This window comes from Bombina bombina, chromosome 3 (genome assembly GCF_027579735.1).
Source record: "Bombina bombina isolate aBomBom1 chromosome 3, aBomBom1.pri, whole genome shotgun sequence".
Classification (NCBI taxonomy): domain Eukaryota; kingdom Metazoa; phylum Chordata; class Amphibia; order Anura; family Bombinatoridae; genus Bombina; species Bombina bombina.
The window spans coordinates 1036168804-1036185203 of NC_069501.1; positions in this window are offsets into that span (position 1 = coordinate 1036168804).

Genomic DNA, 16400 nt, shown 5'->3' on the forward strand with positions numbered 1-16400 from the left:
TCATCTGTAATTTTTAGACAGTTCCGTTGAATGCAACTTTTAAAGAAAACACAAACATAGCATAACTCTGTATTATTAAGGATTGTCTTGCACACTTTTAAATTGCAGTTCTCACACTTGACGGAGCTACTATATCTCTAAGTTAAGCATTCTGTATCAATAATCAACTAGATGGCAGATTCTCTTCTTAAGAATGTATTGTGTGCATATAACAGCATAAAGTATTGTTGTAAATTGTTGTAAACAAAAACAATATCTGTCTCTTTTTCTTCTTTTTTCTCAGTATCTAGTCAGATCCAAATGGGTTCTTAGGCAGGCATTTGGTTGGGGGGGGGCAGTATGTTTGAAAAGAGGGTGTATAAGATAAAAGCAAAGATTGTATATGTCTGTTTTTCTTTTCTATTGCAAATCTAATATTCTTCCTCTATCCTTGTCCAAACTCCTGCATTTCATACTGTATCTGTAAAAAGTCACTTAGAATCCTGATAGGCAAATATTTTGGTGGGAAAATATATATATATATATGTATTGGTGTATATGCAGAAATGAATTTGCTGACCTTGCCCTTTTGAATTGTATTATTCAGGCACATTTAATTTAGGTTTTGTATTATGTATTATTAAAGGGACACTGAACCCAAATGTTTTCTTTCATGGTTAAGATTTTAAGCAACTTTTTAATTTACTCCAATTATCAATTTTTCTTTGTTCTCTTGCTATCTTTATTTGAAAAATAAGGCATCTAAGCTTAGGAGCCAGCTAATTTTTGGTTCAGTACCATGGACAGCACTTGTTTATTAATGCTGTCCAATCAGCAAGGACAACCCAGGTTGTTCACCAAAAATGGGCCGGCATCTAAACTTACATTCTTGCTTTTCAAACAAACATACCAAGAGAATGAAGAAAATTTGATAATAGGAGTAAATTAGAATGTTGCTTAAAATTGCATGTTTTATCTGAATCACAAAAGAAAAAAATTGGGTTCAGTGTCCCTTTAAGAATGCAATTTTAATAGTTAAATAGGATGTTTTTAACTTTATATGAAGCATGTTTTTTTCACCTGTACGCTAGGGGGACCCAAAGAGTGATGTACCTAGGATTGGTGGTTAACATTGTTACAGGTGTATAAATTGTGGCATTTCCTGTTACTGATCAAGCATGACTAAGGATTGAATTTTCCGAAAACGTTGCTTTGTATGCTGGTGACCATCTTGTGAAATAAAGGTCATTTTAACCTGAGAGGTGCTGCTGGATATTGTTGTTTCTTATATTGGAGGATTTTGCAGCATCCTGGATACAGCGTGCACTCACACAGGAAGGTGCTGTACCCTTACCTTGTTTGTACCTTTTAATTTAAACTTTGTAAACAAATATTTTTTACTTATGTTGTAACTATATGTTGCTTTTGTTAGCCTAGCCATTCATGAAATGTATTAGCCTAGATATGGAGATCAGGAATGCCCTGTCTCCTGTGTATAAATATCTGGGTGGGGACTGGCCCCTTCAGAGAAAACCTTGTATTATTTCTCTCCATACCTCAGTGTGTCTGTCAATAAACAAACCCTCTCTAACCTGTCATGGTCTAAAGAGTTAATTCAGTCCAGGGTGAATATAACCAACAGTATTAAAAATAAATATGTTTCATACAAGGCATTCTGGGTAAAGCACAATGCCAGCAGCAAAAATGGTAAACTTTAATGTCTAGTAGACATTTGCAGCCAATAAAATTTAGTTTTGGATGAAATTTTCGTAACAAATATTCGTTGGCTGCACTATTTGGTATTTGTTTCATTTAAAATGAAAGAATTCTGAATTTTCTTTAAAACTTTAGTGCAAGTCCTGGGAGCCGATCACAATAAGCCTCCTAGCACTTCCGGAGCTCTGGTTAGCGTGCTCTCCAGCGCACAAAATGTAAGTATAAAACCTATTTTTTTTTTTAAATTAAGGAAACGAATGAATACTGACAAATTTCATCAGTATTTATTTGTTTTATTTAATTTTCGTTGACGCATTCATTTGAATATCAATTTCGTCAACAAATGCACATCGCTAATGTCTAGTCTTAAATACAAACTACACGCTGTATATTGCAGCTGCAAAGTATCTGACCGACACAGTCGGAGGTGTTGCAATAGTTTCAAACCAGTTCTCCACCTCTCCTGGTTACGTGGCTTTCTATGTACAGTTCTCTTCATTTTGTGGCTTTTTCAATATTTTTTTTATATTTTTACAGTAACAGAGCAATGTGCTTTTATGTTTGCAGGTAATATCTACAGCTGATGTGGGTCTACTCCTATTTCTCTTTTTTCTCCTTCTCTTGTGTGTCTTCTCTCTCACCCTTTCCTCTCACTTCCTGTTCTCACTTTGAAGATGCATCATACAGGCAACATAAGCTTGCTGAATTCAGCATTACCTCTGCACTGTTGATGCTGATTGGCTATTGTTTTTGAAGCGGGACAGCAGCAAAAGTATAACTGTTTACATAGCACTTACTGTGGTGAGTTGAAGTAATTTTGAGGTAAAATATCTTCCTTTTTTACATAGAGATGTTCAGGTGATATTTTCTTGTCAGCATTTTTCAGTTATACTGCTTTACTTCCAATGATTTAGCATATGAGCATCATGTCCCTTTAACAGAAAATTTTATTAAAAGCTTGCAAAACCTTTCCGTTAACACATTCTTCGTGGCAGGAAAAGTAATTGTATTTTAAATGAACATTAAATTTGGCTGACTGGAACTTTTTGTTTTTTAGAAGTCAAACATTTTTAACTCTTTTTCTAATTAAACTTTTTATTACTAAATAAAATCATTTTATTTATTAATATGAACTGAACAAGGTAAAAACATTTTGTCATTGAAAGAAGCCACTTGAAAAACCAAGACGTGCTGCTTTAAACAGTCAAAATGTATTTTAAAGAGGTTGAGTTCATAAATTGTGCACACAGCTGCTGGAAAATGATTTTCTAATGGTTTAAAATACCCTTGACAAATAGACTCCATGCAAGGTAAAGGTGCATTTAAAATATGTCATATATACAGATTCACTAACTGCCTCACGTATTGCTGGATTATCAAAGTTTGGGAGTGCTGCACTGTTGCCCCTTGTGTAGCTTATATATATTTATAAATGTCCCAATTTCTTCAGTGAAAACTCTGCCCACAGCTGGCCTGACTATGTTCTACATAACCCTTCCTATGCTCTACAAAACCCTGTCCATGCTCTTCCCAAACCTGTTTATGCTCTAAATAACCCTGTCCACTAACTCCATCCCTCTTATTATATATCTGCTCTCTAAACAACATATACTCTGCCTACAAGTTTCCCTCACAAAGTCTACTAGCAAGATGACTGACAATTTAATCTGCATGTTTATCACGATTAATTTTAAATTCATAAACAACCCTTTTAAGGAAGTGGTGGATGACTAGTTTATGTTTTTACTGGATTAGTCTATTAAACCAGTGTTCCAATAAGGGAACCAAATGTTCAGAATGATTCCCCTCCTTGCCAGAACTACTGGCAGCTGTCAAGGATTGCTACACTACTAAACTAGAAACAAAATGCCAATGAGACCACAAGCTCCATAAAAAAGGGGTATTAGCACACATTCACATACAAATAGAAACAAAACATTTTGAATTACTGCAAAAACTTGTCTGCATAAAATAACCTGTGCTTTTATTTTAAAACAACTATGTTTTTAAGTCACGCTATATGGCCATGTTTTTGTAGCTATTTTGTCTCATTGGTAGCACTCCTAACAAGTGTGTATTTACATTTTTGTTAGGTGTGCTAATCAAACACTATGGAGCTATATTTTAAAATAGAAAGGCTGACTATCGTCCATTGTTTTAAGTTCTGTACTTCACCCAAGCTCATGTGCTCATTATAGTGTCCTAGTAGTGGTATATTAGACCGGGAAGTATTATTTTGTGGAGGAAAAAAATTGTGTTTCATATACCTTTAAGCATATAATGTCCATTTCCAAAGCAAATTCCCATGTGTTGTGTTTGTACTTTTTTAAGCATCTCCTTTATAATGCCTTTCCAAGACCACCATCTGAAAAATTACGGGTCTTGTAGGTCTGTGTCTAGTAAGGGAGCTGAGATTGATGGGTTTGAACAGCAACCTCCCAAACAGTTACCTTATCTGCCTGTTATTTTTAGGCTCTGCCCCCGGCAATCCCATGCAGCTTATGGTACAGTCGAATTGCCGACTTGATGATCTCAAATGCTCATTTGGATAAAAGGCTACCTAACCCACAAGATATTAGATAGCTCAAGCCTTGACACCTCAAAAATTATATTCCCTACTAGCTCATGCAAACCTCTATGATGTATGGTGCTCCTTTCACTCCAACGTCAAAGATTTTACTTACTATTCCTCAGTACATGACTTCTATTCAAGGATAGACCTTTTCTTTTTTAACCCCTGGAACCTAGACAAAGTAAAAGGCTCTGACATAGGGACTTCCGATTGGTCAGATAATTTTCCGGCTACTGTTACTCTGCCAGTCTTAGCCTCCCCTACATCAAAACCCCTGTGGGGGTTACTAGACTCCTTGCTTTCGATCCCAGGGTTAAAAGACACCACCATTTCTGAAATATACCATTATTTATGAGCTAATGATAATAGGGAAGTCACAGATTTTTGTTTATGGAGCTTATTGAAAGCTTACCTTCTGGGGCTTCTTATTAAGACCCAAGCTGAAACCCGTAAATGTTCCACCACTTCCCTAGCCCAATTAAATCTGTCCCTTAGATCTCTTGTGGCTGAACACAAAGTGACCCTAGACCCTTACCTCCTTGCTTGTATTACCACAACCCGACAATCATTACAACTACTGGAGAATCAAAGAGCCCAAGACCACCTTCAGGAGACTAAACACCTTTTTTTACTCAAAGGGCAACAAACCTGACTATCTACTAGCTAGACGTTTGCGAGAACGAACAGCGCAAACCTGAATACCACAGCTAAATGCCAGGGGATGTCCTTACCAACCCGAAAGATATTGGTGTTGAATTTGCAAATTATTACTCCCAACTTTATAATTTACTCTCCTTTGGTAATCAGACAGGTATCACTATTGAGCTGATTGATTCTTTTCTATCCCCACTACATCTTCAACGTGTTACTCAGGACCAAATCGACTCTCTTGATGCCCCTTCTCGATAGAGGAAATTCAAAAAGCCATATGCAAGTTAAAAACACAGAAAGCACCGGACCCATATGGCTACACGGATACTTTCTATAAAATGTTTATCACCCAGTTGGGTGAGCTTCCAGAGGAATTTCTTCAAGCTTCCATAATTACATTACTCAAACCAGGGAAAACAGATGATGCTTGTGCCAACTTTAGACCTATTTCACTTCTGAATCTTGACACTAAACTATACGCAAAAAATCTTGCTAACTGCGTAAAAAATATATATATTTTTGAGTTTCAAAACAAGCTTTATTTGAAATAAAAGTGGTCTTACATTGTTGTATATGAATACAATAAAGAACCCAAAATCTGGTTCTTTGCTTGTGTTACAAATTTGAAAAATTCAGAAACAATGAACTCAATGATATATCCGATAGGCATCATGTTGTTTAAGAGAGGATTTCCTCTATAAGTCCAGACAGGGTCCACGAAGATGTAGATGATTTCATCTTCTCTTATATTTTGCCCTGGTTGATACATGCGTTCTACTCAAGATGAGAGTATCGGTAAAACATGCAATGCCCATAACTTCAACAAAGTTTGTCAATGCTTAATTTATAACAAGTAACTAACATATAATTAAAAGAGCAAAGATGGGCAAAGTATAAGTATGGAAGGTAGTGGGCAAAAGAAGGGGGGGGGGGAATTCCCTGTATAGCAGTGAGTCTAGTTTGGTGTTATCTTATGCGGTACGATTGTTCCCTATAAAATTTGACGTTAAGTAAGTATGAGTGGTTTTTCCATTTTAGATATTCATATGCTTCTAAGTATAGGAGTTCTGTTGTTCTGTCTATCCACATTTTTTTAGTAGGAGTGGTGGGGGTTTTCCATTGTCTCGCTATCAGAGATTTACATCCATTTAATCCAATTTGTAGGAGCTGAGATATCAATGCACATGGGTATTTGGGTATGTCATTTAGCAGCGCTATTCTTGGTGTCAATGTGACGTTTTCTGTAAAGATCGTTTGAAAGTGTTGTTCCAGAGCTTTCCATAAAGGGTTGATTTTGGGGCAGTTCCACCATATGTGTAATAGTGTGCCGTGTTCCCCCCATCCTCTCCAGCAGGTCCCAGATGCATTTCTATATATTGCTGCTAGGCGGCATGTGTTAGGTACCATATGAGTAGAAGTTTGTTATTTAACTCAAGAATTTGTGGAGATACGGAAGATTTATTTGTTGAATATGTGTTTCCAGTCTGCTGGTGTTATTGTTTCTTTAATATCTGTTTGCCACTTTGCTGTATATGATGGTAATTTAGTGTTGATGTCTGATCTGAGTATCCCTGTGGCTAGTGCAAAAAGGTGTCTTTTTGGGGTCTCTATTAGGCAGAGTATTTTAAAGGGGGTGGGGTCTCTTGTAAATTGGTGTTTGTGTTTGGAAGTTTGGATTAAATTATGTAATTGTGCATAGTTGAGCCAAGAGGCATACTGGTTCCCAGGTTGATTAGGCATATTCTCTTGTGGTATTAATTTTCCTTTATCTAAGAGCTTAATGAGTGGGATGGTGTAGCCCCACTCCTCTCCTAAGCAATATTATTCCAAATTTGGTCAACCCACACCAAGTGGGTTTTACACTAGTGAGACAAGGTCCAGATAACACCAGGCGTTTGTTAAACATTCTCATGGAGGCCAATCAACGCGGTCAACAATGCGTTGCACTCTCCTTTGATGTCAAAAAGGCTTTTGACCAGGTTGATTGGCTTTATATGAAGGAGGTTTTGAGTAAATTTGGATTCTCCCCTGCATTCTGCTCTAGAATTATGACATTCTATTCTGCACCTTCAGCAAGAGTGCTTAGAGAAACTCACACTATTAAAAGAGTCCGCCTACACAACACGCTACAAAAGGTGGCACTATTTGCGGACAATGTGACAGTGTTGATCTCGGATCCAGATTCGTCAATCCCAGCCCTATTTTCTCTATTTGAAAACTTCTCTAAAGTAAATTTAAAGAGCATATATCACAATGGAATTTTCCATGTTTATCATGGTGGGGTAGGATTCCAGCTATAAAAATGAACCTAAATGAACCTATCTTTTCCGTTGCCACCCAATCCCCACCCAAAAATCTCTTATAGCGCAGTTCCAAAAACTATGTAACATGAAACTTTTCTTTAATCTAATATCTGCAGGAGGGGCAGCCTTGCCCAACCTTGCAAAATATCATGAAGCCGCACGGTTGGCCCACATCTTGGCATGGGGGAGAATCAAACCCAACAGCAGATGGTCGGAATTGGAACAAGCCTCTATTGTACAAAATATCACATTACACAACCTCATCTGGGTTCCGAGGCATACAAGGAATTCAAGTGTAGGTAAGGGTAGAAAACCACTTGATTACACTATTTTAGGAAGGCTTCCTAAAATTGGACACTCTCACCAATATGTCTAGAAAGTGAAAGTACAAAAAGGTGGAAAAGGAAGCACTAAAAGCTAAATCCTCAAAGGGCATAACAATATAAAAATATATTGACCAAATGTTTGGGTGGTGGAAGGGGTATTATTCAATAAAACTTTTGCTTTAAATATCAAAAACAATGCTTTATTGCAGAAGCCAAATGGCATAAGTACACAATTGTATAAAACAAGCTGCTTGCATAAAAACATATAAAATCACATACAAACATGCATATTAAAAAACGAATAGTACAGATTAACCTGTATATAGAATATATATATATATATATATATATATATATACTGTATATATGAGTTGCATATAAAATTAAAAACAGGATATATGAACTAATAATGGCATGCACGATCTATATAAAAGTCATAGCAATGTTCTGTATATACTTCCAAAGAAAATTGGGTATAGAGTAGTATGCTGGGGTTTCTTCCCCACTGTAGCTCAAAAAGGCTACGTACTCACAGTTCCTTTATAGCGTTTTTCTTCTAGATATCCTCCAAAGGCTGCTATTTACCTATGGTATATTGCAAAGTTGTCTTTAAATATTGTATTCTCAAAAAATTATTTTTCCCTTAATCCCATGAACAGGTTGGCGTAGCTGGGCGCAAATCTTGTGCCCATTGCTGTGCCCCATAGTTGCTGGTAATAATAACTCTCATATATAAAGTAGTTGTGGGTAAGAACACATTTTGATTCCCTCTAGAATAAAGGATGCTTGTTCCTTCTTTATTGTGGTTTCTTCATTTAAAAAACGTGTAGTTGCTTCCATCACGTCTATGTGATTAATGCAACTGTAAAGGGAGGATACATCACAAGTCACTAGGATAAGTTCTGTGTCCCATTTTTCCAAAATATGTAGGAGGCTAGTAGAGTCTTTAAGGTAGGATGGTAGTTTAGTTACATATTTTTGCAGATACCTATCAATGTATTGTGACAAGTTGGATTTCAGACACCCTATACCTGATATGTGTCAGGAACCCTGACTTACCCGGCCACCGTCGCGGCTAACACTGGATCTCTGACCGCTCTCCTGGCCGCCGTTGCAGTGAAGACAGGCCCCAGTGATCCGTCTCGGCGTCCCACGTGGAGAGACGCTGAGACCAGTCTGTTAGCAGGAGCAGCTGCGAATCTCTAGGCATGCCTAGTTATTGCCTTGGAAGGTGCTTTCCTGGTTCCTGCTCCTCTGCTTCTGCTGAGACCAAAGACCTCTTCTAACATACTTGGGTATGCTATACTTCCGTTGGGACCTAAGACCCCTATTGTAATGCTGATGTATGCTTCTGCTGAGACCAAAGACCTCTGCTGACATACTTGGGTATGCTATACTGCCGCTGGGACCAAAGACCCCAGTTGTAATGCTGATATATGCTTCTGCTTCTGCTGAAACCAAAGACCTCTTCTGACATACTTGGGTATGCTATGCTGCTGCTGGGACCAAAGACCACTGTTGTAATGCTGATGTATGCTTCTGCTGAGACCAAAGACCTCTGCTGACATACTTGGGTATGCTATACTACCGCTAGGACCAAAGACCCCTGTTGTAATGCTGATGTATGCTTCTGCTTCTGCTGAGACCAAAGACCTCTACTGACATACTTGAGTATGCTATACTACAGCTGGGACCAAAGACCCCTGTTGTAATACTGATGTATGCTTCTGCTGAGACCAAAGACCTCTGCTGACATACTTGGGTATGCTATACTGCCGCTCAGACCAAAGATCCTTGTTATATGCTTATTCTACAACTACTTGTGCCTACTCTCATATGCTTTCTCTTTCCTGGACATTTCACAAAATATCTTACCAACAGTACTCGCTGAGTTCTGTGCTTGTTGAGAGACCTGTACCTACTTGCATATGCTATCTTGTTGCCGGACATTTCACAAAATATGCCATTAAGCTTCTGCAATAAAGCATTGTTTTTTATATTTACAGCAACAGTTTTATTGAATAATACCCCTTCCACCCCCCAAACATTTAGTCAATATATTTTTATATATTTATGCCTTTTGAGGATTTAGCTTTTAGCGCTTCCTTTTCAACCTTTTTGTACTTTTACAAGGAATCCAACCCTCACTGAAAACTATATCACCTAATCTCAAACTTTGGGACAGGATTCGCCACTTACCCAGGGTATCTCCTCATCCTTCTCCAGTTCACTCTCTTGCGGCCCTATTGGTAGCATTAAAAGTACTCCCTCCAATTAAATGGGACTCCCACCAGATATTGTAGAAAGGACTTGGATTAGAATCAGCTAGGGATCTATGGGTTAAAGGGACAGTCTAGTCCAAAATAAACTTTCATGATTCAGATAGATAGGGCATGCAATTTTAAACAATTTTCCAATTTACTTTTATCACCAATTTTGCTTTGTTCTCTTGGTATTCTTAGTTGAAAGCTAAACCTAGGAGGTTATCTGCTAATTTCTAAGCCCTTGAAGGCCGCCTCTTAACTAAGGGCATTTTGACAGTTTTTCACCAATAGAGGGTGTTAGTGATGTGTGTCACATAGATAACACTGTGCTCATGCACGTGGAGTTACCTAAGAGCCATCACTGATTGGCTAAAATGCAAGTCTGTCAAAAGAACTGAAATAAGGGGGCAGTTTGCAGAGGCTTAGATACAAGATAAAAACAGAGGTAAAAGGTGTATTGATATAACTGTGTTGGTTATGCAAAACTAGGGAATGGGTAATAAAGGGATTATCTATCTTTAAAAAAAATACAAATTCTGGTGTTGACTGAATCAATATTCTCCATAGCACACATTCAGTCTTCCTTCTTTCCTCCCCCACTTTTAAAATTTGAGTTATTGAGGTTAAAGAGTCTCCTAAAATCATGAGGCTTTTCTGCTACCCCTTTATGGCAGAAAACTGAATGGGAAAAAACTTTGGCAGTCTGGTGAGTCAATTACTAGAATGTTTTCACTTTCATATTCCAACGTGATCTCCTTACCAACCTTCTGTAAAACCCTGTACTTTAAAGTCTTGACCCAATGGGATTAAACCCCCTCTGCCTATTCAAAATATCCAATACCCATTCACCTTTATGCTGGAGGGAATGTGGCCAAGAGGGGACACCAACCCACATGTGGTGGAAATGTTCCAGAATCCAGTGCCTTTGGTCCAGAGCTTTCCACTAGTGCTCCAAGCTAGTAGTCGAGATCCTAGATTGCCCTCAAGCTAAACTGTTTAATTTCTTACCTAACGGTACCCCCAAATACATTGCTCACCTAAGCATATATATTTTCATGGCAGTCAAACTAGCTCTCGCTAGGGCTTGGTGCTGTCTTTAGGGCCATAGGTGGAATATAGGGGCCTATTTATCAAACTCCGTGTGGAGCTTGAAGGCCTGTGTTTCCATAACCTGTCCGCCTGCTCTGAGGTGGCGGACAGAAATCAACCCAATCGAATACGATTGACACCCCCTGCTAGCGGCCGATTGGCTGCAAATCTGCAGGGGGCGGCATTGCACCCGCAGTTCACAAGAACTGCTGGTGCAATGATAAATGCCAACAGCGTAAGCTGTCGGCATTTATCGATGTGCGGCGGACATGATACGCTACATCGTATCATGTCCGTCCGCACTATCATAAATAGACCCCATAGTCTCATCTATCTCAGCACATATAGAAACCATGGAGAGCGCTGTATACGCTGCCAACAATAAAATTGACTTGCATTGTATGTGTTGGGAAGCCTGGAGACAGTGCCAATGATACCACCTGTCATAAAAAACCCAGTGGGTTTCCTGCAGACTATGAAACTGCTAATCGCATTATTGTGGGATATGCCTCTCCATCACGCTAACTATTCTAATATATATATATATATATATATATATATATATATATATATATATCCTCCGTGTGTGTCTGCACTCCCAATGCTGTGTAGTCATCAACCAGGGTGCAAAGTCAAACAAGTATACAGTCTATATCCAATAAAGGACTGCACTCACTGGATTTAGTTTCAGAAACCTTCAAATCTTTATTGTGGTAACGTTTCGGGGTTCGCAGACCCCTTCCTCAGACCAGACAACAGTGCAAGTGAACAAAGTGTGCAATATATAGCACTAGCCCCACCCATCACAAACATCAAAATTGCGCCAAAAATCCATCACCATGGTAACACACAAACAAGGCCCCATGACCATACCACCAGAAAACACAATCAAAATACAAAATAAAACAAACTGCATATGCAAGTATTTTGCATAACCTCATAGTTGAACACTAATATGTACAATCATCAGTAGTAGTAGATATTCAGTAGTTACAATAGAATCACTGTAATTAGTTACTGATCCAGTTTGAGTAGCTTAAAGTATATTTAGACAAGCAATGATGGAAAACACACTAATCAAATAATCAAATAATCAAAGTAAACATCATGCAAGAAGAGGAATCTATCTATCAGTTGCACTGTTTAAAAACATATCCACCTTCCTGTATCCAGTTACAGGACTCAATCTTAAGGAAATATACACATAAGCCATATCATATAAACATTGCAACATAGATTAGGCATTTAAACTTCTAGCATTTGAACTAGATGAAAAATAAACAAATAATAAAAGTCAATCAGATATATATAGATATATATGAGGTCTGTTACTGCTACTTCAATGTCCCCCATATTTATCCCAAGGCTTGCTATGACCAATCCTATGTAAAAGTATGTGAGCTATAAGTACTAATCTGACATTCTGGCAGATACAAATATACAAAAATACAAAATTGTCAAGCCCCCTGGGCGCGCAGAGCAATGTGTTGTGTCCCATGCGAGTTGAATATAACAAAAAGGCCCGTAGTTCCCAGTGTCAGGGTTCTATGCAGGATGTCTTAGCCGGTGTATTATACCCTAGTGTTGGGAGCTAAGATAGATGTAAACATGGGTGCGTGTATTTACCTATGTAGCAAGTCTGTGTACCGAGTCTGTAGTGCATCAGTGAAACAGGCGCGGCTCAACCCGGTATAGCGTGAGTGAGCTTGGAGCACGACCGCATGGCTAATTAGCATAGCCTGTCAGTCAGTCAATGGGCGTAGCTAGGTCACGGAGTGACAGCGGAGCCTGTGATTAGAGTTATGCCGGGCTGCTACTATACCTATCTCAACTGAGCTTCTTTGTGAGCCCCAAGAAAATCAAAGCTAGTATATCAGGCTTATATTAAATGGTCACCTAGGTCTAAAATATGGTCTATTTTGAATAAGTATGTATAATCATGTGTGCCTAAACATCAGAGCATTTGGTGGGAGCTATCAAAAACCGCTGTGTGCGTGATAATGGGAGGCAGGCAGATTCAGGATAAGACGAACCTAGAGCAACACGGATTTACTGCTCAAAACGTGAATCATTAGAAATTAAAAGATAAAAAATATAAAAAATTAAAAATAACCAAATTAATATTAAACCGTTAGTGAATAAATTAAATTAAATCAATAGCCAGCCTGCATCACAGGCCAAGTAGAGAAAAAAGGGGGGTAGTTGGGTACTGCCATCATGGGTCTTACATGCTCATAAGAGCCACTAGGGTGTAATTTATATGAATGTTAGATCATGCACCACAGATATTATTACGGGGTAATTCTATTTAGAATAGGCACCATAGTAACAGTTTGACGAATGGTATACCATAGTTCAATGGTCTAATACCCCTACAGGTCCTCCCAAATGTAACATGTATAAAACATACTTGTGCCCGAGAAGGTCACTCGTACAGTAGGATCTCAATACAGATATCATTGACCCCCTGTATACATATGGCAATCAAGTTGAGTTAGAGAGACACAATCAAAAGAGGGCACGCTACAGGTAGACATTTCAGTTGAGCCAAAATTTGCAGAGAATAGCAAAAAGACAGAAAATATCAAAAAATCAAAAAATATATATCAAGGCAATATCAAGATGCTAAATGCACAGCGCCTACGGGTCACCATATCAAAAATGTATAGTACAAGTGCACCCTAACCAGCATATATAATACACTAAGTGCTGTCAATACGAATACATTGTTGTGCAAGACATTTCTTGCAAGCAGGCCACAAGGTAACAGATTTACGCTTCATTTTAATTGACCACGTCCCCCCCCTCAGGCGTGGGGGTGACCGGGGCAGGACACTCTTGCAGATGGAGGCTAGATGGATCCATAGACTAGATACCATCTACCCCAGAGGATTAAACATGTCGAATGATTGGCACTGTTTCCTCTGATGCCTTGACTCACCACAGTTGTATATGTCCTTGTGCACAACAATGTATTCGTATTGACAGCACTTAGTGTATTATATATGCTGGTTAGGGTGCACTTGTACTATACATTTTTGATATGGTGACCCGTAGGCGCTGTGCATTTAGCATCTTGATATTGCCTTGATATATATTTTTTGATTTTTTGATATTTTCTGTCTTTTTGCTATTCTCTGCAAATTTTGGCTCAACTGAAATGTCTACCTGTAGCGTGCCCTCTTTTGATTGTGTCTCTCTAACTCAACTTGATTGCCATATGTATACAGGGGGTCAATGATATCTGTATTGAGATCCTACTGTACGAGTGACCTTCTCGGGCACAAGTATGTTTTATACATGTTACATTTGGGAGGACCTGTAGGGGTATTAGACCATTGAACTATGGTATACCATTCGTCAAACTGTTACTATGGTGCCTATTCTAAATAGAATTACCCCGTAATAATATCTGGGGTGCATGATCTAACATTCATATAAATTACACCCTAGTGGCTCTTATGAGCATGTAAGACCCATGATGGCAGTACCCAACTACCCCCCTTTTTTCTCTACTTGGCCTGTGATGCAGGCTGGCTATTGATTTAATTTAATTTATTCACTAACGGTTTAATATTAATTTGGTTATTTTTAATTTTTTATCTTTTTTATCTTTTAATTTCTAATGATTCACGTTTTGAGCAGTAAATCCGTGTTGCTCTAGGTTCGTCTTATCCTGAATCTGCCTGCCTCCCATTATCACGCACACAGCGGTTTTTGATAGCTCCCACCAAATGCTCTGATGTTTAGGCACACTTATGATTATACATACTTATTCACAATAGACCATATTTTAGACCTAGGTGACCATTTAATATAAGCCTGATATACTAGCTTTGATTTTCTTGGGGCTCACAAAGAAGCTCAGTTGAGATAGGTATAGTAGCAGCCCGGCATAACTCTAATCACAGGCTCCGCTGTCACTCCGTGACCTAGCTACGCCCATTGACTGACTGACAGGCTATGCTAATTAGCCATGCGGTCGTGCTCCAAGCTCACTCACGCTATACCGGGTTGAGCCGCGCCTGTTTCACTGATGCACTACAGACTCGGTACACAGACTTGCTACATAGGTAAATACACGCACCCATGTTTACATCTATCTTAGCTCCCAACACTAGGGTATAATACACCGGCTAAGACATCCTGCATAGAACCCTGACACTGGGAACTACGGGCCTTTTTGTTATATTCAACTCGCATGGGACACAACACATTGCTCTGCGCGCCCAGGGGGCTTGACAATTTTGTATTTTTGTATATTTGTATCTGCCAGAATGTCAGATTAGTACTTATAGCTCACATACTTTTACATAGGATTGGTCATAGCAAGCCTTGGGATAAATATGGGGGACATTGAAGTAGCAGTAACAGACCTCATATATATCTATATATATCTGATTGACTTTTATTATTTGTTTATTTTTCATCTAGTTCAAATGCTAGAAGTTTAAATGCCTAATCTATGTTGCAATGTTTATATGATATGGCTTATGTGTATATGTCCTTAAGATTGAGTCCTGTAACTGGATACAGGAAGGTGGATATGTTTTTAAAAAGTGCAACTGATAGATTCCTCTTCTTGCATGATGTTTACTTTGATTATTTGATTATTTGATTAGTGTGTTTTCCATCATTGCTTGTCTAAATATACTTTAAGCTACTCAAACTGGATCAGTAACTAATTACAGTGATTCTATTGTAACTACTGAATATCTACTACTACTGATGATTGTACATATTAGTGTTCAACTATGAGGTTATGCAAAATACTTGCATATGCAGTTTGTTTTATTTTGTATTTTGATTGTGTTTTCTGGTGGTATGGTCATGGGGCCTTGTTTGTGTGTTACCATGGTGATGGATTTTTGGCGCAATTTTGATGTTTGTGATGGGTGGGGCTAGTGCTATATATTGCACACTTTGTTCACTTGCACTGTTGTCTGGTCTGAGGAAGGGGTCTGCGAACCCCGAAACGTTACCACAATAAAGATTTGAAGGTTTCTGAAACTAAATCCAGTGAGTGCAGTCCTTTATTGGATATAGACTATATATATATATATATATATATATATATATATATATATATATATAGCCTCCAATAGAATTACTCTGTGCTCGCACCTGTCAGATAAAAGTGACCCCCCCTCCTACTTCTGTTTCACTCCCTTTCACTTTCCTCAAATTTTTTTTTTTCTTCCCCCCGGCACACCCTCTATTTACCTTATATAAGATTCACTAAACTCAAAAGAGAAACTTTTTTTAACCAACAGATGGTGAAAGCAGAGATAAAAAACAAAGCTAATCTTAATAAATATGGTCCTAAGTCCTCTAAATTTCTAGTTAACATAGTGAAAAGTAGGGGGAAAAAAGAACCTTATACAAGCAATTAGAACAGGTGAATTTCGCTCAACGAATATTAAAGAGATTCAGGATATCTTCTTTCAACACTTTCAGAAAATATATCCACAGGAGCATATATCTCTAACAAATAAGGAAT